Source organism: Dendronephthya gigantea, unplaced genomic scaffold (genome assembly GCF_004324835.1).
Source record: "Dendronephthya gigantea isolate DGI-Jeju-01 unplaced genomic scaffold, DenGig_1.0 000071F, whole genome shotgun sequence".
NCBI lineage: Eukaryota > Metazoa > Cnidaria > Anthozoa > Malacalcyonacea > Nephtheidae > Dendronephthya > Dendronephthya gigantea.
This window is the reverse complement of record NW_021163081.1, coordinates 348,732-368,238: the sequence shown is the minus strand read 5'-3', so window position 1 is coordinate 368,238 and position 19,507 is coordinate 348,732.

The window sequence follows — 19,507 nt, the reverse complement described above, 5'->3', positions numbered from 1 at the left end:
CTTTGTAAGCAATTAGATCAAGACCCCATAAACTTTCAGCTTAATCTAAACAAACAAATTGACATTGTGAAAACCTACAAACTGCTTGGGCTAAAGATTCATAACGATTTATGATGTACGTACATTGATGACGAGCACATTGACGAGCTAAGTAATATACTGTCTAAAAGGAATGGGCTTTTGCGTCATATTAGCCCCTATTTGAAACAGAAACAGTGGTTAATTTTCTATCAAGCGGTTATAAAACCTGTTATGCTATATGGATCTCCTTTATGGTCATTGTGTAGCAGTAAAGCTCTTGATTAAGTTTTCCGCTTGCAGAAATGTGTGGCTCGTATTGGACTGATTTAGCAAACATAACACAACGTCAATCAGGACGTCAGTTATCGCGCGAGGTTCTGGGTCTAGGACAGCGTCACATTGTTTTAAAAATTAGATTTAGCAAGGCATGTGAGCTGGCTTTCAGGACGTGATGATGACTGTATAAGTATTCTCAAAAATTATTCTCAAAGCTTTCTTTTTCCACTTCGATTGGTGTCCTATAATTAAATGCATACAAGGCAGTATTGGTTTTATTCTTGACATTGAGGAGGTAATTTTTGGTGCAATGGCTGGTGGAACAAGTCACAGAGGAGCCATTATACCACAATGTTTGACAAATCAACTATATTTTTGTAAGGTAGGCTTATCAATTTATTGTATTTATGGTAACGGCATTTTTTAGGTTAAATACATAAAAAGGAAAGGCTGTTCTCAAGCAAATCAACAAAAGGATTTTGAATAAATTTTAAAATCGAATGAAAATTTTGGTTAAATATTTAAAACCAAAATTGATTTTGTATAAAATCATGATGTGAGAAAAGTAAACAAATTTTTACAAACCTTCTGGCTGCATTTGTCAAAGTTTTTTTATCAGTATGGCTGTCCCAAATTTGCAAACATTTCGTGAAGTTCTGGTTCAACCGTATGTTGCTGACCTTTTGGATATTGAAGAATTAGCAATGTATTGCAACAATCAGTCGAGTGTTTTTCCCTACTGGAAGTTTGATAGATTTGACCTCGACAGTAGGGATGACACAGAGTGCCAAACTGAATTAAGGTTTAGAAAAGATGATCTTCCATCTTTGCTAAGATGTTTGAGAATTCCTAAAAGGATAATTTGTGCGCAGAGAACGGTTTGTAGCGGAATGCGACATGCATGGACATGGCAACGAGATTTGGCCAAAATCCCACAGAACTGTGTTTAATATTTAACGCCATAGTCACCTTTTATCAAGCTGGGAACAACCTTTCCTCTCTCCTTGCTTCTTATGCTACTGCAATACACAACCATGGTGCACCATTAAACAATTGTTTTGGGTTCATTGACGGAACTTTACGTAGAATAGCCAGACCAAAAGTAAATAAAAAAACTATGTACAATGGCCATAAGAGTGTGCATGGTATGAAGTTTCAGAGTGTGGTTGTTCCAAATGGTTTGATAGCCAATTTGGCTGGACCATTTGAAGGGAAGCGTCATCATTTCACCATGTTGTATCAGTCTGGGCTGTTACCTTAGTTACAGCAGCATGCCTTCATCATGGCAACCCTCTCTGCTTGTATGGTGATCCAGCCTACCCTTTGGGGGTCTATCTTCAGGGTCCATTTAAAGATCGCCAACCCACACCAGAAATGCAACAGTACAAAAAGAAATGAGTGCAGTTTGTGTATCTGTAGAGTGGATGTTTAGGTGCATTAGAAATTATTTTAAGTTCATGGAGTTAAAATCAGAACAAAAAAAAAATTTGAGCTCAACTGGGAAAATGTATATAGTATGTGCGTTGCTTCAAAATGCCCACTCTTGCCTTCATGGAAATACAATATCCAGTGTGTTTGAGTTATCTCCTCCAAGCCTTGAAGAATATTTTGGAGCATAGTTTTGTACAAAATCAGACCCATATGAACAATAAATATTCAATTTAATAAGCTCAAATTTTTCCAGCAACTTTCTCATATATTTATATATATATATATATATATATATATATATATATATATATATATATATATATATATGTATATATGTGTATGTGTATGTGTATGTGTATGTGTATATATATGTATATATATATATATATGTATATATATATATATATATATATATATATATATATATATATATATATATATATATATTTATATATATGTTAACAGTTAGCGATATTAACCGATATAAATAGTTGCTCAACCCGCACCTATTGTGGATTAGTGCACGTGGTTGGTCTCCTAATCAAATTTATAAAATTGGCCAAACAACTAAATTTGACATCTTACTACACATCTAGAGGATGCATAACATGCATTGAATAGAACATTACCGGGCCAACTTCTTACCTTGTACTTGTGCTTGTGATCCATCTTGTGCCGGTTGCTTTGAATGGTTTTGGGATTCCTCCTTCGTATGCTGTGGCCAACTCGCATAGCTCTCGAAGTTGTTTTGGACTCTTCTGGTAAAGGTAGTGGAACTTCATCAACATTTCATCAATTTTTGAAAAGCTGGTCGTGTTGAAAGCATCTTTCAGAGCCAGTTCCACAAGGTGGTTGAAGCAATGTATGACTTGCAGCCATGGAGGACATTCTTTGAGCAATGCTCCCCAGTCCGCAATAAATTCCAGTATTTACGCTCGCACTGTCCCCATTCAACTTGGTTAATGTGTCTGTAATGGATGTTGAACCAATTCTTGTGAAAGCCTCTTCAATACTAGCTTAAATTCCTTTAGCATCACCTGATTTCACTGACTCCATGCTTAAAAACTTCAATTTCCAGTGTTCCTTCAGACAAAAACAAAACATAGACTAACTCTTGGTCTAAAACGCTAGCATCAGTGCTACCATCATTCACGCATGAAAAAATTTGGCATTTGTCAGGTCTTTTGCAAGATTGTCTCTAGTTATTTCAGCAATGTGAATACTGCACATTGCCTGTCATTACGGTAAGCTTTCGTTATCTTTTTGCCTAGGCCATTCCTTGTCCTGAAGTGCGAGGAGGCCTTCAAAGCCACTGAATGGTCTCGTCAAGTAATAAGCTGTGTTGAATTAAATTGCCATGGATGTTTTGTCATTGGGAGATATATTGTTTTTCATTCCTCTTCCTATTGGTGTGTTGTCTACAACGTCTTGCGTATATCCTCCATATCAGCTAGTTTGCTCAATCTTATAGCTTCCTTGTGGGCATCACAATTTTCAACATGCTTTTTCACTGCATCTTTTTCCGAACATTACCTTTGACTGCCCCCCCGTATTAGTGTGACGTAAAATACGACTTGGCAATGCAAAAAGACTGAGGAGACAATGTGTGCTTTTGTAATATATCTTTTTCAAAGTTTTTCATGAATAAATGCATAAAAATACCTTAATTTTTGTTTCTCTGACCTGTGATATGACAAGTTCTGTATGAGAACAAAGTGGTCCTTCAGTGAAAGTGAAAAATAGGTTTCAATCCAAAGTGAAAACAAGGTTTTAAGACAACAGAACGCGTAAAAAGCCATAAATTTGACTATACAATGAGTGTAAACAAGGACTTGGTAGAGGACTTGGGAGCTAATTTAGGCAAGAAGAAGGATGGCATACAAAAAAAAACGTTCCTAAAAGTTCGGGAAATGAGCCAGCTAAAGCCAGTAATGGAAACAAACGATATCAAATGCTTTTTAAGCGAAAGGAAAGTGGGATAATTTGATTTTCTAACGCTAAAAAATAGCTTGAAGACTTTATTTCAGTATACGACCAAGAAACATGCAAAGGAAAACCAGCAGCAAAACCAGCATTTTACGAGTGATTAATAAGGTAAAGTCGGAGCATACAGTTGTTGAAGAGTTAATAACATGCATGAAAACAACGATCGCTGTGATAGACGAAGAGGAAGCGACAAATATAGACAACATTATTGACATGTTCGATAAGGAACTAGCAGGATTGGGTAATAAAGTACACAATAGCCTCAAATGTGCAAATGAACAATTAGACGAATGACTATTCAATGGAGAAAGAGTCAGACGTATTTTCAAATTGATAAAGTAGTGTGTCTTCAAGCAAAATAAAAGCCTCAAAACTGTCTTCATCAGCCAGAGTAAAGCGACAACAAGCCAAGGAGCCAAGGATGCTCAAGAAAGACTGAGTAGACTTGAACAAGAACAAAGAGCACTAGAAGAAGATTTGAAGGAGAAGACAAGCCTTGTTTGAACTGAACCAAAAAAGAATTGGAAATGCTCGCTCCATTGCCATGCTAAATGAAACCAGAGCAAAATCTGCCAGTATTGAAGAAAAGCAAAACAAAATACCTGAACAAGGGTCAGCGGATTAGTACAACTTTGCAAGATGTTCCTGTGACAGTCCAGATGTTAAAGTCAAACAGAATTCACCTAAAAGAAGTTGAGCTACCCATATTCTCTAGAGATGACAAGACCAAGTTTGAGCCTTGGAATGCTGCCTTCACCCCAATGGTGGATGAAGCTGATATCCCTGTAAGAGAAGATGCTAAAACTTCAGGGATGTCTAAGAGGAAAAACCCTAGAGACGGTGAGGGACCTTGGTGATTCTCAAAAGGCTTATGAGCATGCAAAAGAGAAACTGAAAAAGAAATATGGTGGTAAACAAAGACAAACCTTGACCCATTTAGCAGCATTAAGGGGTTTACCAAAGGTTCGTCGACATAAACTCGCAGACCTAGAAGAGTTGTTAGCCATTATCAACAGAATACGTACTGCTCTCCAAGATGATGACCCCGATGGAGAGATGAAAAGTCAACACCTCAACCTCATTGTGAAGAAAAGATTCCAGACGAAGATGTCAAGGCATATAAATATTATGTTTGAACACACCAAAAATGACACTTTAAAAAACCTAGTACAGTGGATCGAGACACAGGTGGAAATAATGGAAGAGACTGGGGAATTTAACAAAAAGAGGAACACCAAACCTGAGGACAGGCGATATAACTGAGGCTTCACTATTAAAGGTTCTCATAGAAGGTGTGTAGTAGAGAAATGCTCAGAAGATCACCCACTGTGGGTGTGTCAAAGATTTAAGCAACTCTCAGTGACTCAATGCAAAGAACTTATTGCCAAACATGGACGTTGCTTTCAATGTTTGGCACCAGGCCACCTGAGTAAAAACTGTCCTAGAAACCAAGAATGTGGGATCAATGGCTGCAAGAGTACATGGCACAGCAGTTATTTACATGACTCTAACCTGAACTGAATTAGGAAAGAGTTTGAACCCAAGAAACCAGATGGGGAACAAATAAACAAAACAGCACTAACCGATGGGGACAGGACCAAAGTGACCAATACCAAGACATATATTGCAAGTGGAACATGTATTGCTGATGGTTCTAACAGCCCTTATTGTGAATGGATCAAAGAAATTAAAGGTTAATGTAATGCTAGACCCGTGTCGACAGGATAATTTATTACAGAAAATGCAGCTGAAGAATTACAACTTGAAGGTCGAATGCAGAATCTAACCATTTCCAGAACTGCTGGAACTGTTGTGAAGAAGCTATCCTGTAGAGTCGAACTTGTCAGTAGCTAGTACGAATGGTGGCTTTTGTGTAAAACTTGAAGCCAATGTTCTGGACAACATCACTGGTGATACACCAGCAATTCAGTGGAGTGAAAGAAAGATCGTTGGTCTCACCTAAAGTACATCCATTTGAGAAAGTTTCCAGGAGGCAACCAATTGATGTGCTCGTTGGCAGTGACCATCCTGTTTTCCATCAGATCCTGCGAGAAGTCCCTGGTGATCATCCCAATGATCCTATAGCCAGACAAACAAACCTTGGTTGGGTTTGTTTCGGCCCTACTCTTCAGTCTGACATGCAGTACAAAACACATTCCCACCATTCGACTCATACCTATTATACCACAGATGTGAACTTAAAAGAAACAAGTGATTTACTTAGGAAGTTTTGGGAGCTAGAGTCCTTGGGAATCAAAGATGGTGGTGACCAAATGTGGCCCCAGACAAACTGACTGCAATGAAAATTGCAAAGAAGACACAGGCAATTAATGGTGAAAAGTACAAGATTGGTATACCTTGGAAAGAAGGAGAACTGAAATTTGACAACAATTATGAAATGGCATATTCAAGATTGAAGAACCTGGAGGAGTCGCTGATGAAGAAGAGTCCTCAAGTTGCCTCGGACTATAACAAAAGAATCAAGGATTATGTCGGTAAGAATTATGTTCATAAAGTACCTTTGAAAGACGAGGAACAATGGTTACTCCCTCACTTTCCAGTTATCAAAGAAGATAGAACAACAACTAAAGTTTGTATCGTGTATGATCCCGCAGCAAAAGACAAGGGAAAGTGTTTAAACAACACCATATTACCTGGCCCAAAGCTTCGACAAGACTTTGTTGATGTGCTTATTTAATTCTGTTGTGCCCCAGTAGGACTTTACGCAGATATTTCTCAAATGTTCTTACAAGTTAAGCTTAAAAAAGAAGACCGACGATACCATCGGTTCCTTTGAGGAAACGCATTGCTGCTGAAATTTCCCTGAACGCTTTCCCTGAACGCTGCTGAACTTTCCCTTGGAACATCAGCTTAGAAAACACTCTTGCAATATCGTCCTCTCTTCTAAACGTTGATTTATTAGGTTTCCTTTGAATATCTCTGCATTTGCACATGATTAATTTTAATTCTCCCAAGTGCCACTGCCTCAGCCTACGTTCTAGTGCGAGTGTTCTTTGGCTTTGGTTTTCTTTGATGGCTTCTGGAGGAGAATGCTGGGAAGAATCATAAAAGCTTTCAATGTAATGCACTGATAAGATGAGTCTGAGTTGAATTTAGATAGCCAAGACGTTAATTCTGAAATAAAAGCCTTTCCATGTTTCCCTGAAGGTACAAGGAGGAAATTTTTTCTCCACTTAGTTATTTCATCATATATCTCGTTAACTTGTGTGAAAAATCTTTTCCGGTGATCCTGCCCCAGGTTGTATTAAGAGAGGGGTTAATTTGCTTGTAACGCAGCAGGTTGGGTTCAATGGTATATTTGAAAAAGATCATTATGATAAAGCTTCAATAATAGGTCAAATTATTACTTACATTTAGGGATGCTGGCCTTCTACTACCAAAATTAAATTTATCCTTTGAATACTACTTAATTAATGTAAATCATAAAAACAGTATGATTGTAAAAACAGTATGATCCCATAAATTAGGCAGATGACTGGATTCTTTTTATGGATGTCTATGCTGCTTTCTAACAGGTTAGACAGGATGCTGTTGACCACTGGACACCTGGTAGCTATTTCAACCTTTGTCATCCAACCTGCTGCCATACCACCATAACTCCTCTCCTTAGAACAGAGGGGTTTGTTCCTTGAGCAACCCTAATGAGCTCTTTGTTTTGCCTTGTATAGGATTTGACTTGTAAAACACAACTTTTATTGAATGTCTGTATTATAAAATATTTTGTATTAGATAACCTATATATGCATCAGTGAAGTATGCCAAAAGGCATATAAAGGAATCAGACAAATATAATTAAGTTAGGGGAACTTAATAATACACAATACAAACACTAATGAAGCAAACTTGCTTGCGGCACAAGTTGAGCAACATTTTCAGATGTATCAGAGCTACTAGCGATGTCAAAATCAATACTTGCTGACAATTCATGGGAAATTCAAAGAATAAATGGATAACATACATGATATTACAATGAGAGAGAGAAATTATCAAGAGTTTGAGCAAGAGGGAGTACATGAAACAAGTTTTTCTCCTATTGAGAAGAGCTGGTGAAGTTGATCAGGATGTTAGGGAGTACATGAAACAAGTTTTTCTCCTATTGAGAAGAGCTGGTGAAGTTGATCAGGATGTTTGGACTGATGTTAACTAAGATGGGGAATATCAGCTTATTTTTCCAAACATGGGGGATAGTGGGGAGACAAGTAGGTTAAACAAACAATTTAAGATGATAAAGTTAAATCAAAATATGAATTCTATCCCGAATTTTTAAAATGGCTTAAGACTGTTGCTATTGTCATGCTTGAGATTACACCTCAGGAGACCTGGCAAAAAATATAAGAAAAGGTTTTGAGTTCAAAAAATCTCTCAGGAAAGATGTGAAAAAGGTGAATACCATCTGTCAGTAAAATAAATTATGTTATTCGACCATGAGTACTTTACTAAAAGATTCAGGATGTCACCTAGAACGAACCACTCGTAGAATAATTCATGAAATTAGTCGGGTAATTTGGAAAATCTTAAAAACTAAGCGGTTTCTGCAGATTCTCAACAACAAGGAAGAATGGAAAAAGATTTCAGAAGATTTCAGTAGCTACTAGAACTTTCCACATGCACTGGGGGCAATCGATGGCAAACATATTGTTATTCAAGCACCACCAAGAGCAGGTGAAGACACACAGTATTGTTTTAATTGGTGTTTGTGATGCTCATTACAGATTCACTTTGATAGACATTGGTGACTCTGGGCTATTAAAAATAATTTATTGAATCTCCCTGGTCCTGAGATAATAAGAAATTCTGATGTTACATTGCCTTATGTCTTTCTGGGTGATGACTGAAAAAACATATGATGAAACCTTGTCCAGGAGCAACATCAGATATTACTCAAAGAATCTTCAATTATCTGTTGTCAAGGGGACGACAAACAATTGAAAACATATTTGGGAGTTTAGAATTTTGCGACGACCAATTAATTGCAGCGGTAGACAGAGTAATCCAATTGCCTTATTACTAGTAAGTCTCCAAAAGAGCTTAGTAACTATTGCCCACCCAATTTACTTGACCAGGAAACAGTGAATGGCTTTAGTCCAGGAGAATGGAGACAAGAGTCAAGTGATGGTATGGTTGGGATGCGCAAAGCTATAATTACTCTCTGGATGCTAAAAATGTTAGAGAAGGGTTCAGAAAGTTTGTGTCAACCAAGGGATCAGTTAGTTGGCAAATTAATTCAGCAACCAGGACCATATTAAATCAAGACAGATAATGAACAAATGTATGATTATTTTATGGTTATGTGTTACTACACAACAAGTGCACATTATATAGTTAACATCAACTTTTTAATAACATAATTAACTATAAGTAAATATATTTCCAAACAGATGAGCAATTTTATTGATAGAAGAAAGATAAAAGTGCAATGAACAGGAATGCTAAATAAAGCAAGAACAGTAATGCAAAACAGGGCAATGAACAGTAATGCTATTATTCCATAACACTTTTAACAAAAAAGGTTTATATTCAAATAAGATGTTCATCAAAAGACTCAAATTCTATGATAAAAAGCAGTTGATCAATTTTCAGCTTGGCTAATCTTTTCTTCCTCAAAGGAAGTTGTTTAAGTATTGGTTTAAGGCTTCTACAGTACAATGAATCTTGATCATCCTGTAATTGCTGACTATTGGTATTATCAGCCTCTGAGTTCTTTGACAAAAGCATTAACTTGCATGCTTAACTCTGCATAGTTGCATGCTTTTCAGCTTTTGTGTTTTTTGTATATTTTACTAATTGAATCTCAAAATGATCTTTAAAATTCATGAATGACTGTAGACACTTCCATTGGACAAAATAAACACACCACTGTTTATTTAAGCAATATCAACAATGTGAAGTCTATCAAACATACCATCTTTGTCAAAACATAATAGCCAGTTGCTGCCAAGCATTCAGCTTGCAGTTTCTGGCCTTGTAGGATGACAGACTTGTGTTCCATAGCCTTTCAAAATCATTCACATATTCATCATCTTCCTGGGTTTCAAGCATGCAAACAGCGCCATCCTCTGCAATGTCCGCCATGTTCAATCTGTCTTCGACAAAATAAAAAAAAGTTGCAGAGATTTCAACTACATGGTGAAGAGAATTGTATTGCAGTCAAAATTGTCAAGCATGTATTACGCATGCGCAGTAGGAATTACCGTCGAAAATTTTTGTTTTGCTCGAACTTTTTCGCCTAGTGGAAAGCTGCTTTAAGAGTAAGAAAACAGAGAGTATACAAAACATGTTTTTAAAAGTACTTAAGGAGGCGAGAAGTGAGGAGGTTCAAACACCTAGGGATTCAATTAATAAAAACGTTTTAACAAACTTAGACTTTCAAGATGATGATGAGAGTACTCCTTTCCTTTTTTTTATCAACAAATATGGACTCTATCTCGATAAAAGAGACTCAATAAGGGAGAGGATGAGAGAAATAGAGACAGGGATTCAAGAAGAGTTTCTAAACCTTGGGGATAATTTGGAGAAGGATGGTGAGAGAGATTTTAAGGAGGTAGTTGATGCTATGCTTTTGAAGTTTTCAGATAGGGGTTGGATGGATGAGGAATTGTCAAGGGATGATAAGAGTAAGATTTATGAGGCTGAAAGACAAACTATCTTGACTAATATTGGGGAGCTAGAGAGAAGAAAAGAAACAGCTGATGATAGACAAAAAGAGCCTTTGATAAGATTATAGAATATGAAGCTTGATTATTTAAATATCATTTTTAACAAACCAGTAGACACAGAGAAGAAGGGAAAATGATTGAACAACAAGCCATTAATGAAAATACCTTTTTACATTTGGGACATCTTTTTTGATACACCCTGTATACTATTGAAGTTATGTTTCTCAATCTTGTAGCTCGTGTCACTCTTTAACGATAAATTATGCATGAATTTTATGCATTTATGGATTTGCCAAATGACTCGCATGGCTCGCGAATGGCTCGCATAGATTTGTCAAATGGCTTGCATGGCTCGCATGCATTTGTTCTGGCTCACTGACTCGCACAGTTACAAAACTCAATTGGCAAATTAAAATGTTGACTGTGGAGTAGTATATTATAATTTATTTGAGCAAACTTTGAAATGTTTAATATTTTATAAAGTTTTTTATTTTGAAAAAGACGTACCGCAGTGCAAAAACAGCAGGATATCGGCAGGATGTTTTCCCGCTATTTTTGAAATTTATGTTATATGTGAATTTTGCGTGTACTTTATTATTGTTTCCAGGCAAATTGCGAAACATCCCCGCGCGATAGTACTGTGTTCTTCATTTGATTGATTGTTATTGTAATGTGCCTTACCTGATTACCTGATTGATATAGTGTACATGTCAACAGCCACCCTCAAAAGCATAATACCTGATATTATGTCTAGTAACAGACAATAGGAAGCTTTAGATCCAACAACGAGTATGAGATGGCGTAATTTTCCCGCCGCACGGTTTAAGTTGCTCACACAATCTCGTCCTGATGAAAAAAGTCATCGTAGTCACTAGTTTTTGTGTGATTTTTCCAGCAAAACTGGTCGTGTTCAAGACAAGTGAAGGTAAATGGATTAAATAGATGCAATGAACATCAACCAGAAATGAGAGAGAAAACACAGCCACAAAGCTTTTAACTGGCTTTGTGTGATTGTAGTTAAAAATGGACTCTTCGTGTCAAGGGAAAATTGTGCGATGTTTGAGGGCAATTTACCTTATATTATCCATTTACATTGATGAATTATAGTTAAACACAGAAGATTTAGGCAAAAACAAGTGCCACCGATAATAATGCAAATCACAGAAGTTTTGGTTTCTTTGTATCTTTAGTATTTTACTTGGCTGTGCTGTGAATTTGGTTGTTTATTATTCTTTTCAGATGGCAGGTGAACAAGGAAATAGCGGCATTAGTGAACGTAAGAGAGAACTTTTCATTTGGAAACCAGATCACAAAGATTATCTTTTATGAGAGGTGTTGGTGATAGAGCCATACCAGTTTAATAAGGTGGCTCGATACAATTTTTCGAAATTTTAAGATGCACATTTTAAACAGGGATATTAAGCACTTAAATACTTCACTATAAGGCTAAAAGTTAATATACTTTGCAGGAAACATATCTAGAGCGGAAATATTCTCAGAACTTTTGCCTGGCACCTGTTACCATAGCAACAGAGACGTTTCAAAATGGCCGCTAAACAGGGTTTAATTGTGTTTATATCACAAACGAGTTCGGTGACCCCCAATTTTTTTTTCATTAAACGTTCACGCCATAAATGCTTTATCTATAAAAAAGTTTTAAAAAAATTCGAACATGGGGAATTTTTTCAATTTACAAAAACGTTATTTTTGCTTATTAAAAAATTCCCCCATGTTAGAATTTTTTTAAAACTTTTTCATAGATAAATAATCCCCGAGCGGGCGCGGAGCGCCTGCGAGGGTACTAATTCCGCTCGGAGATTAGGAATTACACCCGGAACCCGGTAGAACATAGGCGAATCCAAAGTTGCCCAAATTCTTTGTCATGGACGGTCGACGTTGGGTGGTTTTGTAAGTTATGCGCATGCGCGAGTAACGTCTCGTAATCAACGAACGTTCTGATTGGCTAAGACAGAAAGTTTGTATTGCAATGAGAACGTCAGCAATTTAACTGTCATTTCGTAAACATTGTTGTATACGTAAAAGCGTTTCATAAACTTTGTGCAACGAAAGTAAAACGAGAAGAAACAAGATACAGTATATGAAGCATGACAGATAGCAAAGATGAACGTAGATACAGTCAAGACAAAGCCATGTAAGAGGAATAATTCATAATCTGATAGCTTATAAGTGTTTGCAAAGACAAAGGGTACGTGTTTACTTTGTTTATTTCGTATTTGTTTCGCATTAAGGATGAACTGTATTTGTATACTTTTCAGCTTTGTATGACGTTTATTTGTTAAATTTTCAGCTTTTTTTGCAAACGCATAAACCTGTGAAAGGCTATTACACCTTTGCTTTAACTTCAAAAAGTGTTTTTGAAAGTGTAATTTGAATTTTGGTATCAAAAATACACACTATATTTATATAAAACTTTTACCCGCCAGCGTCGACTGCAAAATACAGAATAAAATAACATTTGAAGTTTTTTCTTTGTCTGTGAAGATTTTGTACTGTTTTAATCGTTTGAAACTTCGATTATAAACCGTTACTTAATTGCTGGGCAATGTTTACACTAGCTTTATGATTATTTTTGTATTGAATGATGGAAACATTAGCTATAATATACTCGGTAAAATATAATAAGACTGATTTGAGTTTTGTGTCATTTCATAATATAAGTTTCGGTCAACTCAGGAAATTGTGTACGTGGTTTGAAATAGCGAGGGGTTGCTGCATGCATGTATTTCTAGTCTATAGCGTAAATGTTTAATGCAAAAAAAATTGGGGGTCACCGAACTCGTTTGTGATATAAACATGATAAAACCTTGTTTGGCGGCCATTTTGAAACGTCTCTGTTTCCATGGTAACGGGTGCCCGGCAAAGGTTCTGAGAATATTTCCGCTCTACATATGTTTCCTGCAAAGTATATTAACTTTTAGTTTTATAGTGAAAGATTTAGGTGCTTAATATCCCTGTTTAAAATGAGCCCAAAAAAATTCGAGAAACTGTATCGAGCCACCTTAAGGCCAACTCGAAGGAAAGGGGCACTGCTTGGAAAACAGTGGCAGAAAATTTGCAAGCTGCTGCCATGAAAGTAACAGGTAGATCAGTAAGGGAGCAGTTCGTCAAGCTGGTAAGAGACTTCAAAGTAAGGAAGCTATGGAAAATCAAGCAAGTGGTATAGAAGTGGAATTTTCAGAAGGAGATAAAGCAATGACAGATATTGTGGAGAAAATGAATGAATTTGAAATGGCCGTTGAAACTCAGAAGCAAAACCAACTGAATGATCGAGCAGCTGCAGAAGAGACGAGGAAAAGAGCAACAGAGAGTTTTGGTGAAACGAGAAAGAGACTTAATAATGACAACCATGATAGTGATGATGATGCGGTAGTGACACCTGGAAGAAAGAGGAAAAGAAGTAAGCAAACTCAGATGATGGATGTTATGAAGGGATCATTGGAATTAAAGAAAAAGGAAGATGAAAGTGCACAGGAGTTAAGAGAAAGAGAGGTTGGACTGTTCGAGAGACAATTAGCTGCCCAGCAAGAGTTTCAAAGAAGCATGATGGAACAACAACAACAATTTCAACAACAAACTGTTACCATGGCCATTGTAAATACTCTTGCAGGACTTGTTAAAAACATTAAAAAGAAAGTCTCTCTGGCTTCAATTTTGTTACATTTCTGGTCACAATTTTATATTTTATATCATAAAATCTTACATATTACTATTATACTGTATTTATACAATTATTATTATATTATTAAAATTTTAAAAAATGTTATATTTATAATCTGATAACAGAATTATAAATTCTTAATACTCATTTTATTAAATTATGTTAATCCATTGCAATTTACCCTTTATGTGTACCTTGTTTAATAATAATAATAATAATTTAATACTTATTACACGCAAATTTACATTCAAATATGATCAAATGTGCGTTACAGAATATCAGTTTAAATAATCTATTTTACACAAATTACTAAGAGTAATATACTAAAATCTACAATATAAAAATGATATAATTAAGCATAAGCTATCCTAAATAAAAATGTCTTCACTAGCGTCTTAAATGTATTAAAATTTGTCTCGTGTCTAATTTCACGAGGAAGGTCATTAAAAGGTTTTGGTGCTGCTACAGAAAATGTCCTATCACCAAAGGTCTTTTTGGTTTTCGTGTGGGTAACATCTAGCAGAATATCATTATTCCTGCGTAAGGAATAAGAACTAGGCTTCATTACTTTAATTAGCTTACATATATAAGTAGGCGCAAGACCATACATAGCTTTAAAAGTCAAAATAAGTAACTTATAATGTACTCGTTGCTAATCGGGCAACCAGTGGAGGGAATGTAGCACTGGAGTAATATGAGAGAACTTGTGTGTATTTGTTATTAATCTTGCCGACACATTCTGGACACGTTGTAACTTACTCAATGACCTTGCAGACAGCCCATAAAGGAGACTATTACAATAGTCTATCCTGCTTGTAACAAAAGCATGTACTAATACTTTTGTTGCATCTAATGTAAGGAATTTATGAATTCTCCTTATATTGTAAAGTTGATAAAATGCAGCTTTAGCTATGTGGTTAATATGTGGAGACTGGGACTAGAGAGGAAAGATGGCGGACTTTGCGATCCTCTCAAAATTATTTAATAATTATAAGATTTAATATTGTACGATTACATTTTTTGGTCTATTCTATCACTATTTACTTGATACTTTATCATGGATGCAAAACACATTACATCGGAAGAATTTAAATTCATTTTGGATGAAAAACTAGCACCACTAAAGACTGAAGTTGTCGAATTGAAGGCTGAGCTCCAAGAAATGAACAAATTTCTTGAGTTTACAAATACGAAATATGAAGAAATACGAGAATCCTTATCAAAGCATGAACAAGAGCACAGAGAAATTGTTGACGAAAATAAAATCCTGAAAAATACAGTTCAAACTCTTGAAGCTTCAGTGAAACAAATGCAAGAATCAATAAACAACATGGAACAATATTCACGGCGTGAATGTATAGAAATTAAAGGTATTCCTCTTCCTAATGTTAATACTGGCAGGGAAGATACGAATAATCATGTCATGAAAATTGATGGGTGTGAATATCGAGCATAAAGATATTTCTGTAAGTCATCGTATGCCAGTTAGTAAGTTATATCAAGGGAGAGAGATAGAGCCCACAATTGTTGTTAAATTTGTGTCTTGAAACACAAAGGAATTGTTCTATCGAGCTCGAAAGCACTTGAAGGATAAAACAACTCGAAATTTGGGATATGATAAAGCAAATAAAATATACATTAATGAAAGTCTTACTGAAGCTAAGAAGATTATTTAAAGAATGTATGAAAGCAAAGAGAGAATTGAATTATGCTTTTATATGGACTTCTAATGGAAAAATCTATGTTCGGAAGGAAGAACACAGTCCAATTATATACATAAAGTCAAAGAATGACATTGGGAAGATGGTTTAAAGCAGCTTTACAATTACCAAATGTGTATGTATATATATATACATTTTAGTTCACTTTATATTATAAATGTCTGTCACCATAAATATAGATTCCCCTGATATAGGGCTAGATAATTCTTATAACATTGATAATATGGAACAATATACTGAGCTTCCCTATCTTAGTATATCTTCTCCTGCTATTAATATCCCACATCTAACTAATTTAGATGCAGATATAAACATGCCAATGGATCAAAACTTTAATTATTATAGTATAAATGATTTTCATGGTAGTCATGAAATAAATGAATGCTCATCAAACAAGAAAACATTTTCGGCTTTAAATTGCAATATTAGAAGTTTAGCTGCAAATCATGATAAATTATTGCATATGCTATCAAGATTAATTTGCTTTTCAGTAATTGGACTGTCAGAAATAAAATTTAGAGATGATAGGGATCATTTGTAATGTCAACATTCCTGGTTATCAATTTGTTTTTCAACCCAGTTTATCAAATGCAGGTGGTGTTGGTTTTTACATTGACGACAATTTAAATTATTTAATACGCAATGATATAACAATTTCAAATAGAGACAATATTTAATGCCTCTTTTTTGTCTGGTGTAGTACCTGATAGTTTAAAGAGAGCAAATATAATTCCAGTATATAAAAAAGGTTCCCGATTTACTTTGAACAATTACCGTCCAATCTCTTTGCTATCAATTTTTAATAAACTTTTGGAGAAATTGGTTAGTACAAGACTTCTGGACTTCCTTGAAAAAAATAATATTTTCTTTGATCAACAATTTGGTTTTCGAAACAAATATTCAACTGAAGATGCAGTTTTAAATATAGTCGATAAAATTCAAAGAGCAATCGATGAGAAAGAATTTTCCTGTGAAATATTTCTAGATCTTAGCAAGGCAGGAGCGATTGCAGAATACCCGTCCACGTACAAAACATAAATATCTCAGTGGCTACTGGCTACACAGTGAGTTAGTTTTTAAAGAACAAGAAATTGAATAATTACGTAATAGTATTGGAAACATATATGTTGAAGTGGCTACTGGCTACGCAGTGAGTTAGTTTTTATAGAAAGAGAAATTGAATAATTACGTAATAGTATTGGAAACATATATGTTGAAGTGGCTACTGGCTACGCAGTGAGTTAGTTTTTAAAGAACGAGAAATTGAATAATTACGTAATAGTATTGGAAGCAAATATGTTGAAGTGGCTACTGGCTACTGTCTACGCAGTGAGTTAGTTTTTATAGAAAGAGAAATTGAATAATTACGTAATAGTATTGGAAACATATATGTTGAAGTGGCTACTGGCTACGCAGTGAGTTAGTTTTTAAAGAACGAGAAATTGAATAATTACGTAATAGTATTGGAAACATATATGTTGAAGTGGCTACTGGCTACTGGCTACGCAGTGGGTTAGGGTTAGGGCTATAGCGAGAAATTGAAAAATTACGTATTAAATCCGAACTACAAGCAGTCGTTTTTATCATAAATCATTGTAAATCAAGTAGAAAATAGTTGCACATGGGATAGACTGAAATTATGTTACAATTTACAAGTTTTCCTTTTTATAAATTAAGTTGTTCCTGAGTTATGAATTGCTGATTTAAAAGAAATGTTTTAATGTGTTTGGTGGTAGACTTATGAATTGGCAAGTTGAATTTTCCTGTGTGGCCGTAAGTTCACAAAGAGCGGAGTGCAGCCATGATGTGAATGAAGTAGGTGGTTTTTTGATGAACACATTCGTGGCTTGTGCACTTCTGGCTACGCGAATGGAGACAATGGAGCCCAAATGTGGCTTGAGTTGTTGAACGGCTTCATCATACTCTGTTTTCGTGGAGCTACGAACGAGTCGAGGAGCACACTGCCGAAAACCGCAGTAGGTCACAATTGGCCCAGGGAATAGCAAAACAGCTGTTTTGATGTTGGCAATTGTTGGTTAGGGTCTTGGGGCATCACAGATGTCATGAGTTATCGATTTGATGAACTAAAGAACCCAAAAAGTCGTTATTAAAATTTCGTGAATATTATACACAAAGAAGGCTCATCGCATTAATTTATAGACAAGTGGAAAACGCTTACACACTAAATATTATACATTACCTGACATAACATATGTTTTTGTGCCTCGAGGTGAGATACGTAGTTTACAGCCTGCTGTAGAGTATCCAAAGTTATCGTTGAGGGTAATGGGTCGTCCTCATGTCCAGCAAATACGTTGGAAAACGCACAAGTGAAGACGTGGAGTGCTGCTGCAACACGTGGCATTAGATCTAACTGTTTGGATTTTGGTGGAATAAGCAAACCGTCCTGAATTGCGTCGTTCATTTCAGCGATAAAAGCATCTTTCCTATTTCGAAGAAATTGCTTGGCATCTTCGTCGAAGACATACGTTGTCGGTGAGTTCTGTTGACATCGATTAATGTAACGGAATACTTGTTTAAGAGCATCATCGGGTTCTGTGCTGAGAAAGTCTCTCGCGTTGTCAATCTCTGTAGATGTTGGACAAAGTGCCATAGGGACAGACACAAGAAAACGGTCGATCAAACCTTGACCTTGGTCCATTCTGCCGATTAATTTTGCAACATTTGGCATTTGGGTACAACCGAGAATAGAGAATGGAGTATTGCTTGGAATTTCTCTTGTTCGTTCGGTAGAATAAGCGTAGGAACTGGCCTCTCCGGAAAAAAGCTTGCAAAGCAGCATGGCGTCACCGCTGGCGTTTTCGTCATCGTTCTTTAGGAGTTTGTTTAGAACGTCGTAAACCTCTGGTGAAACTAGAAAGGCCGAGTGGTTATTTCCAATGTGTTTGACAAGACCGGATGATGTAGTTTTATCGATGAAAAAGTTGCATTGGTCGCTTTCAATAATTGACTGCAGCAAGTCCAAACATCCGTGATATATGGCCGAGGATTTGCCAGTGCCAGGATAACCAACAAATATGGTGTAGAGATTAAGGGGTTGCTCGTGGGTTATGGTATGAACTTTACAACCATTATTAGCAGAGAGGAATGCTGTGGTGGAAAGTAAGGCAGGCGTAAGATACCCCATGGAACTGTTGAGTGAAGTGGCCTTGTGTCGAAGAAAAGTTGCAATCTCTTCAGGAAAAATCTCATCAAACTGGAGAGTCATCTGGGATAGTCTTTTGTGCAGCTGCGTCCACGTTGTCTCGTGTTGCCTTGCTATTTTTGTAAGAGGATTTTTCGCGGCCATAACGATAAGTTAAGACTTGATCAAGCTTTGAGCGTTAAAGAATGAATACAGCGTGTGTGTTGTTTGTGTGAACTGTGTGAATCATGCCATGAGAGAATAGAATTACCAAACAGTGCGACAACGTGGAATTTCTAGCGGAAAAGCGAGGTTTGACGCAATAAGAGTATTGAATAGCGTGAGCGGAAATAAACTTGAAGTGAAATATTTTGCTGAATGATTTTGCTTTTGTGTGTTTTAGGTTGGGTTTGGGAAAAAATGGAAAAATAATTGTATCTTAAAATACATTTAGAAAAATTAGAAAGGTGTAGAGCGTAAATAAACGTTTTCATGATTGCACCTGAAATGTTGATTATGACATTATTGTCACACATTATTGTGATATGTTAGTAGGTGATTTATTGCAAAT